Source organism: Gopherus flavomarginatus, chromosome 2 (genome assembly GCF_025201925.1).
Source record: "Gopherus flavomarginatus isolate rGopFla2 chromosome 2, rGopFla2.mat.asm, whole genome shotgun sequence".
In the NCBI taxonomy this organism is placed as follows: Eukaryota; Metazoa; Chordata; order Testudines; family Testudinidae; genus Gopherus; species Gopherus flavomarginatus.
This window is the reverse complement of record NC_066618.1, coordinates 69,324,894-69,337,214: the sequence shown is the minus strand read 5'-3', so window position 1 is coordinate 69,337,214 and position 12,321 is coordinate 69,324,894. Positions and strand designations below refer to the sequence as shown.

The window sequence follows — 12,321 nt, the reverse complement described above, 5'->3', positions numbered from 1 at the left end:
ACTATCCTTATTAGGAAGGTTAAGCATGTCTGTAAGTCTTTGCAGGATTAAGGTTTACATTATTTAAGTCAATAACAGCACCAGCAAAAATGAATTTAAAATATAAAACCTGCTTTTGAAAACCTGGGCAGTTGAGAACATCTATTGTGAAATGATCTCAGCTGCCCAACATTTTGAAACACTTATTTTGCTAAGTGTGTTTACCTTTAGACAAATGTTAGATAGCTGATTACGTGGTTTTTAACATAATCAGGATCCTCTATAACACTAAGTAAATGTAAGGAAAGATAAATGGAAATTTAGATCTCTCACAGAAAATACAATGATTGGAGTGAAATGGGGGATATAGAGGAAAACCTTGTCTATATTCAGCAGGGGGGGTTTTAAAAACAAACAAACTGGTAATTAACTTTAAATTGCAGTTACTATAGTAAGCTTACAAACTTTACTCTGCTTAAGTTAGGGCAGAATGTTGAGGCAAGCTGCTGTAAAATACCATTGCCAGCAATCTAGTATTTACATTCGTTTCTTTTTTCTGTCAAAAGCTGGGGGAATTAAGATTACTATTAGGCTGCTAAGAAGGTACAATTTCTTCGTAAGAAAATCCTTTGCCAAGTTAAACAGCTAGGTTTTCTTAAATAACCAAAAATGGCTTAGAGGAACCTGCTCAGTTCTTGAGATAAGGAGAATAAGATACCTTACAGGTATATTTTACATGATGAATGTGTTATATTTTATAATTTTTTTGGTATCAGAACTGATCAACATTTCTTCCTAGTTCATACCTATATTGATATAAAAATACCACTCTATTCTAATAAAATGCAATCCAGGGAATTTGTTTACTTTTTAAATAATCATAAATATATAGGTCCTTATATATGCTGCTAATATTTTGTTGCAAGTTAAATGAACTTCCAAGTGGCACAGGCTCTTATAATTGTAAATTTTTGAACATTTCTAATGGAGAAAGGGCCCCGGGCAAACAAATGTAAAAAGATTTACTGAATTCCTAAAATGAACCTCTTACTTAAGGAAAGTGTGTCTTTTTGATACACTCAAGCAGACATGCTCTGATACAAAAGTCTGACTTGGAAAATCAGATATTTTGCCTCATCTGAATAATTACTAGCTTGCAGAAAAATGTTTGCAGTGTTGAAATTGCTGTGTTGGTGCCAAGCTAGAAGAGAGACAAGGTTGATGAGGTAATATCTTTTATTGGATCAAGTTTGGTGGTGAAAGAGACAAGCTTTCAAACTCTTCTTCATGGCGAATATCAGTATCCCATTTCCTGGCAAGTTAAGCAGAGGGGTGCACAAATGATAGTAGCCAGCAAGACACTGTATTACAGTGACCAGCTGACTCTTTTTAACTGGGCAAGAATTAAAGGCCTTTACGATGATAGGTGAAGTATAAAACAAGAATATTGGGGTCCTACTTCATCCTGCACTGGACCTCTTGAGTTCCCTTCCAGTCCTAAAATTCTGTGTCTATTCAGTTGAGCACGACCAAGTCACCTACACTTTTCTTTCACTTGGAGTTAATTTTAAAAGTGTTTAAAGTCTCTTAATTTGACAAGGAGTTTTCCATGTACGTCTGAGGCTGGTCAGTCATTGCCAAAGGCCCAGTAAATTAAATTTTCTTTAAAGTATCTCATTTTAAACTGTGGGCCTACATGCCCACCTCCGCCTCACAGCTGGCTGAACTGTAGGCATATTGTATATATTGTGATACAGCATGGCCAGAGGGCAGCAGGAGAGTATTAGCAGGGAGCCTTATTCCCTGCAAGGGGAGGAAGGTTTGCTATAGATTAACTAGAGCACCTGAAGCCAATTAGAGCACCAGCAGTCAGTCACGTAATAAAAACCCCCTGCTTCAGCCAGACAGGTGGGAGTTGAAGCAGAGAGACAAAAGGAAAGTTTGGAGGAGTGCTGTGGTGGGCTGGGAAATCCAAAAGAAACCCTAGGTAAGGGGCACCTGGCTTGTGTAGAAGGAGGGCAAGAAACCCCTTCACCAGCTGAAGGGCAGGAGAGAGAAGTAGCTCAGAGGAAGGAACTGCTAGTTCAAGTGGTTCACCACAAACCTCAGGGCCCCTGGGTTGGGACCTGGAGAAGAGGGTGGGCCCAGGTCCCTCCCTCTCCACTCCCCTCCTCAAGGACATTAGTGGGGTAATTAAAATACCAGTTCAGAGGCAAGCAATGGTGCCCTGAACCTTCCCCAAAGAAGAGAAAGCATGAGACCCAGCATAACAGTACTGGCAATTTGTCACACTATATAGAAATGCATTGGGCTCCCCACAGGGTAAAAGGCTCTGAATAAATGTGAAATTGATATTTGTGCAATTTAATGTAATAAAATACATTGTATGTTCATAGTGCTGTCTTTGAAGGCTTTCAAAGCACTTTTGCCCACCACTAGCTTCACAGTTTCCCAAATTACATGGAATTTTCAAAAACATTCTTGTGAGGGGAATCAATGAAGTGCATGGGATCACACCCCTCTGGCAGTATCTCCTCTCCAATAGTCTTCTCTCACCCACAGATCAATACCTTTCCTCTCTCTCACAATTCAATTTGTAGTTCTCTATGGGCATGACCAGCTGGGGAATGTTTCTGCAAGGGACATGGTAGAGCCTCTGCTCCACACATGGTCTTCAGGGTGTATCGGGGACTTGGTCCTGTGGCCACTGGGGTATGTGTGTGTCCTGACTCAGGGTTGGGGGGGGGTGCTCCATAACCTCAGTAATACACTGGCCTCCGCTCCACCCTAAAACACAGAGTCATGAAGCTTCATGATCAGCCTCCCCCCTGCCAGCCTCACTGTGGGAAAGAGGGAAGTTATGGGACTGTGACCCCACGCTCCGGGACAGCGAGTGGGGCAGGAGGATAGAGCAAGCCGGGAGGGGCCTCATAGAAGGGGCGGGGCCTCAGGTGTAATCAGCGTTCTGCAAATAGACGGTTGGGAATCCGAGCTTCCAGCCTCACAGTTCGCCCTCCCCTGCCCTGCGCGGGCCTTGGCCCTCCCTCTCCTAGCGCTGCTCGGCCCCGCCCACAACGGGGTCGGGCCGGGCGAGCGCGAGCAGGCGCGCTCCTGCAGCTGGGGTGGGCGGCCTCCGCTTCCCTGCAGCCCGGGCGCCTGCGTGCGGGAGGTGGGGGGTGCTACGCGCGCGCGCACGTACGTCTGTGTGCGGGTAGAGCCCATCCCCTTCCCCTTCTCTGCCCCGCTTCCCTTGCGGGTCGCTGCCGGGCGGCGTGGGTTTGGGGTCTGGGCAGCACAGGGGGGAGGGAGAGAGGCTGCGCCAGATCTTCGTGTCACAGCGGCCGCAGCAGGTAAAACCAGCCCTAGAGCATCTTACCCTCCCCCCCAGCCTGACCCACTGCTCGCCTCCGCCCAAGCCTCCTGCAATAAAAGTGACCCCCCCCTCCACTCACCAGCCTCCCTGACCCCTTCACCCCATACCTCTCTCATCCCCCAGCTGACACTGAGTTGCAGCAGGAGCGCTAGGAAGTGGCGGTGAGGCCTGTATGCTAGAACTGCTGTGGGCTGCCCTTCTCTCGCCTCTCAGAAACTTCCTCAGGGTCATTTTGGGGAATTGATCGGTGCCTGGCAGTTAATTTATTACAAGTTGAGAGTAGACAGTGTCAAGCAGATTTTTTTTCCTGTTTCCTTTTCATTCCTGGCTGTGGAAGTGGATGGGGAGGAGGGGGCATGATCTGCCATCAGATTTTTTTCCTTGGAGAGAGAGAGACAGAGACATTTTTGTTTGTTTTCATTCCTATCTTGGGAAGTTAAAAAAATTCAGCGTTCCTCCCAATTCCTTATAAATAGTTCACAGAAGTTAGTTTTTCCTTCCTGTCCTTAAGCCCCACTCCTCCCCATCCTTGTTCTTTTCACCTTTTGGTTTCAGTTCACTCTAATTATCAGTCGGTTGCCTTAAAAAGCTCAGTTTCAGACATTCAATTGTTCCCTTCACATTTGTTTTCTTCTTCTCTAGGGTATAGTAATTTGAGTTACTTAGCATAAGTTTCAAGGCAAGGACTGTTGTTAGCATACTTTCAACTGTTATAAACTGCTGTATACTCTTAGAGTGCTATACTATATCTCCATAAGTAGTTTGGTTTAGCTGGAGATCCTTGTGTCTTTTTTGCATCATGGAGCCTTTGTGGACTAATCCTAGGAAAAGTTTTACTGCTGCCATATTGGCACCTTGCCTTAGTGCTGTGATTGTACATGTTTGTAAACGTTTAGAAACCATTTATTTATGTTAGGGAAGAAGCATGTGGGTATAACATTGAGTGGGAGCCAGGAGACATGGGTTCTTTCCCCAGTTCTGCCACTTGCCTCCTATGTGACATGTGAAATACACTTCTCTGTACCTCCGTTTTCCCCCATGGCAAAAATTGGTAATAATACCTACCTGTGAGATTTATGGAGGAAAAGCTCTATGTCAGAAAAGCATTGTTATATGAGTGGCCATCATCTTTGCTTTTATAAAATGTGCTAATTGATGGATGTTATTTTTAGGTCTGTTTATTACACAGTAGTTATTTGTTTACTTGTATTATCTCTGTCAAGGATTTTAGGCCAAAAAAAACCCCCTACAAATGTTTTCCAAGCAAATCTGGTCTACATTGTTGACACTGAAAATATTTAATTAAAAATGTAGAGAGATAAAGTGGAATTAGTAACCTCACATTATATAATGTATGCATACCTCAGTTTGAGTCATCACATACTGTTATGTTTGGGGCTTGGCTGGTTGGGATTTTATATTCCTTGATAATGGCCCACAGAGAAAGGAACCTAATCCTTTTACTTTTTTCAAACCAGTTTGTGTTTTGAAAATATAACAAATGTATGGCTTGCTGTTATTGCTGAGAGGTTCATTGTTAAACGTATTTCTAAAGACTCACCTAATAAGGAAATCTCCAATTTTGGTAGCGGAAGGCTCTAGCCGCTGTCCCTCTGAAGTACATAGGTGAAAGAAACGAAGTGGAATGTAAGTTCATTGATAGTGGTTGATCAATTTTCAGCAGGCTTTTCGATTAATTATTTATATTGTGATGGCACCCAGAATGTTCCAGGCAAGTGCTGAGGGAGAAACCCCCTGTACTGAAGAATTTGTAGTCTCAAGAATTTGATTATTTTTACAGCTTCATTCTCGAAGTTAATAACTTCAGTTACTCCTGAGCCAATGAAAACAGAGTAATTGTCATCTGTTAGACATACACATGTGGCAGGGTGTGTGTGCGCGTATTTTTTATACTTTGCGATGACTTCATAATTCAAATGAAGCTACAAATAGATCAATTGAAGGCAAAAGCTATTTCAAAAAGCTATTAATGGGCTCTCTGTTGGTTCACAAGGTAGGGCGGAGACTCTGTACCCTTTTTAGTACCGTACCCTGCTTCCAAAGTGAGAGGCTTGAGTCTTTGCTTCTGCTGCTTATGTTTTCATGAGTAGTTAAATGAAAATGGGGATACTGGTGTAAAGTTCTTTGAGTTATACTGATGAAAAGCACTGTTAAAAGCTATGGCTTTTGATTATTATCTAGTCACAGTAGCATATCAGCTGAAAACCAAGGTGGGACCTGCAAATGGCTTAATGACCACTAACTCCTACCAACAAACTTCTTAGTTTTTAAACAGAAATTAAATGTCAAAAATCTTCCTTAAAACAGAGGTAAGGTTGCTTGATGATAGCTTGTGCCCCTCCAGAATGTTCAGTTCAGCAAAACTCAGACTTCTGAAAACCAGGAAATACAGAATTAAGGAAAATGCTCTGAGAATTAAGGAAAATGCTCTGCCTTCTTTGAGCAATACACCACAATGCCCATAGCACACAGACTCGCACTATGCCTTTTCGCTGTAGTGGACAGGCAATACCTGCATTTGCCTTACACTCAAATGCTGTGCCTACTCCCTCAGCAGAAGACCACACTTGTTAAATTTAACAACCACATTATACCCTTTTACAACCCCTTCATACTTAAACATAAGAGATTCTTAAACGTCTACTTTCTCCTACCCATCATTAAATCCACAGACTGCTTTTATATCCAACCTCACTACTGACTGTACCTATGGCTACTGACACAATCTATACAATTCTGCATTGAAATGATGCAGACTGGAACCTGAAAGTACATATGCAGTTCTTTTTTAGATGACATTTGTGGGGACTCAGACCCAGATCTCCTTATATCACAGTCACATCTACATGATGCCCCTCAAACTAATCCCCAGATAGCCTCATCTCACAGTCAGAGCTCTTCCAACCTGTTCCAGCTCCATGATTCAGTACAGCTAACACAAGGAATACAGCTGGTATGCATACAAATAATTCCGAAAATGGCTATTGCAGCACAAGCGTGGGGCAGAATTAAGGTTTTGTGGACATTAACTTTAATTCTGTATTTCAGAAATTTGAGTTTTGCTAACTTTGACGTTCTGGAAGGGCACGAGCTACCACTGGGCAACCTTAGATCTGCGTTAACTAAATCTTTTCCCATTTAATATCTACTGGTTTAGTCTGTCCTCTCTTTGACCGTATCTAACGTAATCAGGTATCAGAGGGGTAGCCGAGTTAGTCTGTATCCACAAAAACAACTAGGAGTCCAGTGGCATCTTAAAGACTAACAGTTTTATTTGGCATAAGTTTTTATGGGTAAAAAACCCACTTCTTCAGATGCATGGAGTGAAAATGTCTTGTTGAAGTCTGTTTTTGAAGGTTTTTTTTGTTGAAGTATGGCTATTTTTAAATCTGTTATCGAATGTCCAGGGAGATTGAAGTGTTTTCCTACTGGCTTTTGTATATTACCATTCCTGGCCCCACAGGATGCCAACATTTTTATGGCTGACTTAGAACAACTCTTCCTCATCTCGTGTCCCTAGTGCCTTCAAAGAGAAACTGCAGAGCTACAATTCATTTGCAAATGTAACACCATTAACTTGGGCTTGATAGGGACTGGAAGTGGCTGGGTCACTACAAAAGCAATTTTCCCTGTCTTGGTATTGACACCTCCTCATCAATTATTGGGCATGGACCACATCCACTCTGATTGAATTGGCCTTGTCAACACTGGTTCTCCATTTGTAAGGGAACTCCCTTCTCTTCATGTGTCAGCATACTTATGGCTGCATCTGTAATTTTCACTCCATGCATCTGAAGAAGTGGAGTTTTTTACCCATGAAAGCTTATGCCCAAATAAATCAGTTAGTCTTTAAGGTGCCACTGGGCTCCCTGTTGTTAATGTAATCAAGTAATTATCATTGCTCCCTTGCCAATTCCCAGTTTGGTGATTAATTTATCTTTATCTGTTATAAATCACAAAATAGTTACCTTGTGTGGTGCTTTACCTTTTGTGTTAGAAAAGTATCACCTATAATTTTTAGACACTCAAATGATGTTTTACTACTGGCTGAATGAGACCTTCAGCATGTGTTTCTTATTGCAATACATTCCCCCCCCCCCCACCCCCCCGCCACATGTTATGGACAAGTGTTTAAGGAGTAATTCAGCTATTCTCTGTTTTGATTTGATTGTCTATAACATACTCCCACCAGTACCCCTGCCTAGGATTTGTTAGTTAGCGCAGCGTTTCTCTAACTGGGGTCCGCAAGGGTACTCCAGGGGATCTGTGGGCCCCACTGATCAACTCCTTTCCCTCCCTCCCTCCCAGTGCCTCCTGCATGCCAGGGAACAGTTGTTCCCCTGATGTGCAGGAGACGCTAGGAGGGAGAGAGTGGAGTGAGGGTGGGGTATTGGGGAAAGAGTGGAGCGGGGACGGGGGCCTGGGGCTGAGCAGAGGGACTTGGGAGTCTGTGAAAAATTTTAAATCAAAACGGGGGTCCTCAGGTTGCTAAAGTTTGAGAACCACTGAGTTAGCATATTGATCCATAAGTATTCAGGTTACCGTGGTTCTGAGTTATTGATAACCCTAAACTAGGAATGTATGAACTATGTTTAGCATGAAATTCACATATTTGATAAACGTGCCCATTATTATGTAGTATATAACTTTTCTTTATATATGCTTTGAGAGTAGCCTTTTCTTTTTACCGGGAGAAATAAATATGGTTATTTGTTAAAACAGGATTGGACTTACATTTCAAGAAAGGCATGGGGTCTTAATGGACCCTCTAGAACTGTTACTAAATATTTTTGATAATTTAATTTTATTTCCATGTAATATCAGAATGGCCATGCTGGATCAGACTGTTGATCATCTGGACAAGTATTCTGTCCCCAATGGTGGCCAAAACCATATGTTTCAAAGGAATTTTTAACCCCCCCCATAATATATAACTGTAGAATAAGTTGGCTATAGCAAAGGTTTCAACAAATTCCTATAACATACTAGTTGGCATGTGGCCTAAAGCATGAAAGTTTGCATCTCTTAGAATATTTTTTCTTTTTAATATACATCTTCTGTACTGTGGATGTTTTCATTATCCAAATATCTCACCCTTTTACAAATATGACTAAGTTCTTGTTTTTTATTTAGCTAGCCACAATAATGCTCAGCTCTTATGAATGGTTAGAGAAATGTAGAACACAGCAATACATATGAGTAATTTAAATTATTTCTTCCAGTATGCATTACCTTGCATTTGTCAACAATAAATTTAATCAGCTATCCTGCTGTCCATTCATCTAGGTTTTGTAGATATCTTTGAAGTTCTTCAATCTTCTGTAGTGTTGACTAATCTAAATAATTTTATTTTTCTGCCAGTTCTGCTGTATGGAGCTGTAAGAAACCCCACCATTAACCTTTTGCCATGCTGAAAATAGTCCATATGCATTTTCTGTATCTATAAGCCATATTCTTTTCTATAGTAGTAATGTACTACTTATATCATATTTAATTTTCCTTAACAGCCTTGTTATGAGGAATACTGTCAGAGGCCTTTTTGAAAGTGTTTCTTCTTTACCCACTATTTTGTTGATTATATATTTAAAGAATTCCTGTAGATTAGAGAAGGAAGATTTTTCCTTTGCAGAAAGCAGTATGGGTTTATTTCTATTCAGTTTACAGAGGATGCATGTGTTACCTAAATTATCTTCTGTAAGACAGTTATTTTGTACACTTCTACACTACATTAAGTAATTCTATAAGATCTTCTTTGAAAAGTAACTTGTAAAAATGGCATTGTAGATTTTATGTTAATCTCATAATGGTTCCCATATAAATGTGCTCTGTTTGGTATACCTCTGACTGCAACTTGAATAAATCTGAGTATTAAAGTGCCATCTCTACATAGCCACTTTTTAGTCTTTGATCACAGGCTAGTCAAAAATGAGCAAAGAATTTTCTCTACATTATTCATGTGATTAATACTTACTGGTGTTTTAGTGCTTTCCATCTATAAATGTTCGTGCTTAACGAAGGTGAATATCATTTTCAGTGAGAGGCTAGTGATTTGTCCAAGGCCTAACAACAAGTCAATGATGAAGCTGTAATCAGAACCCAGGACTCTTGATATCCCATCCCAGAGTCAATCCACCAGCATGAACCAAAATATTTGATAAGTCACTTGATTTATTGTTTGTCCTTTCTCTTCCAAACTTTAAAATCTAAACACATTAAATAATGGTGTTTTTTAAAGAAACTCCAGAAATATAATGAAGGAGCAGGCTCAGAATGAGGAGTTGGTACTAGTGCATTCAGGAAGAATGCAAAGAAGTGTTTAGGAACATAGTTGCTGCTAGAATAAAGCCATGTAAGTCAATGGAGTTAGTCTAGAAGAAATTTTGGCCCTTAGTTTGTAGATTTAGTCGGGATTGTTTTTAGTTTGTAGAACAGTACTGATGCCTGATCTTGGCTGCCCTGCTTTCTTCAAGTCTTTTGTACTGGAATGATAGTGGCTGGGGGTATTGGAAAGTGGGGCTGTTTTATGTTCAGTGAACACAAAGTAATTAGGAAATAAGCTGTTAGTAAAGAAAGTTCTGTGCCTACTTCCTTTCCACCCCAAAAATATAGAATATCTCTACATAGAACCAAATACTGGACATGGTTACTTGAAAATGGGTGCTTCGCTTGACTTTCAGTTAGTCATGAGTCAGTGACATCCTGTTTCCTCCTTTAGGCCTCAACCTATGTTGGGGGGGAAGTTAATACATTCAGCTAATATATCTGTTCTTCTTTTTTCCTTTGGCTTTTTATATCACTTCTGTATGCTGAGAAAACAAAGCAGGTGCTGCTTGTGGTGATACCTGAAGTTCATCATAATATCCCTGAATCTTTATGCACACTGCATCCAGTTGTTTAGACTAGCAGGCCAAGAATTTGATTGTGTTTTTTTTTTCTAATTGTAGACACTCATTTTCACTTAACGCTTATCCTGCCTATGCCTTGTTAACTTAACTTTCTTCCTGGAAAAAAGGTAACAGGTAACATTTAAAAGAATCTATTCTTTGAAGTGTTCAGAGAGCTGGACTCTTGTAACTTTCATTTCCTAGTCTGATGAAAGAACAGTGGACAGCACTGAAGAGGAACATGTTACATGCAGGAAGTTTGTGTTTTACTGTGATTAAAGAGAACTGCATTTATATCACTCTGCTTGTCAAAGCCATTGCAAAACTTTTTGAAAGAAATCAGTGGTTTGTATACACTCTTTCTAGCTGGTTAGTGTTTGTATTATTTTGAGTTTTTTGTATCTTCTTAATAATGAAACCTGCCTTAAAGAAAGGGAGATTGATTAAGTAGTGGTTGGTTACTTTATTCCTTCTTCCCTGGTTTATGAATTTGCCTACAAGCTTACTTACATATTTCCACAATGACATACTTTAAATTATAACATTAAGGATAGAAAAGCTGCTCTTAGCCCCAGGCTGAATCTGTCTCATCATGGGACTTGGGCAGATGCAACTTCGGAAGGAAATTCCGTATTTGGAGAGACGAGTTGAAAACATTTTTGTCAGATCATTTTTTTTTTTAAATGGCAGCTATTTGAAAGATTAGACTAAATCCTGGGAGAGTTGGCAGAGAGTAGCTGAGGTGGTCAAAGGTGACTGCTAAATTTATCACGTGGACTACACCTTCACATGTATAGGAGAGCATGTGTATAATTCATGTCTGTGATAACTTTGCCCATTAGAATGAAGTGTGAGTTGGAGGGGAATCAGTCCTGATGAAACTGGATGAGGAAAAAGCAAGGAACAATAGTAGCTACGATCACTGGACATAGGTGCACTCTGAAATTATGCCCAGTTGAGACTGATTAAGGTCCCCAATACAGAAGAAACAAGTGACGACATAACCTGGTTCCAAACCCAGCTGAACTTGCATATGATTCTGGTAGCAATGGTATGCACGCCACTGCTTTAGTGAAAGGAGATGATTCTGGAGAGAATAATCCTAAACCTGTCAAACAGGACTCTGTACCATTGGGATTTGATAATCTAAGTGAATCAACTGGATAAAGCCCTCTCCAAGACTGGAAGTTTGCCAGATCCGGGTAAGAAGAGAAACTTATATTTTAGCTAGACTTTGTGGGAAGAAGCTGGAGAAGAAAGAGTAAATAAGGGTATGAGGGCAAGGGAGAGGGCAAAAGAGGAGACAGACATTGAAGAAAACTCGGGAAAAGATACGCCATGATTTATTGTAATAAAGAAAAAGTGGTGTAAAACCAGTACAAAAATTTAATGCACTCTTTTATTACCCTAATTAGTATATGGTGTGGGATTGTATGACCTTGGTTGGCATAGCAGTACAGGTATTTTTCTCCCAGGTTAGTAGGTTTTGTCCTTGGTCTAATCATGTCAGTTTTTTTCTGAGCTCTGGATACTGGAATTGGAATACAGTACATAGCTTTTTACCTATAGATCAGAAATTAAAATCTGAAATAGGTCAATAGTGAGTGAAAGCCATTGCCATTTTATAGCTGTTCAGTGAAACTTTTTTCTTAGACTACTACTTGCTGTAGCTGGCATCTGACCATGGTTTTAACTGTCACCCTTGTTGGTAATCTCAATTGAGGTAGCTCACAACTAAGTTGAGATAGGACACAAGGGGGTTAATTATCTCTCATACCCTCGTTCCCCCCATGTAACCTAAACTCAGAACTGTTCAGGGGACACCTCCACTTTGAGGATATCAGAGTCTATATAGCTCCAGCCATGTGAGCCTGAAGAAGAAAGAGAAACTGCTGGGATGGGCTGCCTAGAGATGCAGCTGGCAGGACCAGAGGTGAGCAGCTGCTGCAGGGACTTTCAGACATTGATGATGTTGTCAATGCTAGATAGCTTTCTACATTTTTTTACTCTGGACTTTCTCTCTCCTTTGCTGTTTGGCTGCTCACTTCAACTCCCTCCCACCTC

At 40.7% G+C, this 12,321-nt stretch overlaps 1 protein-coding gene across 3 annotated transcripts in view; it reads left to right on the top strand.

The window, feature by feature from the left end:
• Positions 1-3,131: 3,131 nt before the first annotated feature.
• The window catches only part of TBC1D5 (TBC1 domain family member 5), a 512,051-nt gene continuing 502,861 nt past the window's right edge, over positions 3,132-12,321 (top strand). For 2 of the 3 annotated variants that reach the window (XM_050938356.1, XM_050938354.1), the window contains exon 1: positions 3,132-3,329. The gene's annotated coding sequence lies outside the window, so the exon portion shown is untranslated. The remainder of the gene's footprint in view (positions 3,330-12,321) is intronic. The other variant, XM_050938355.1, reaches the window with a different exon arrangement.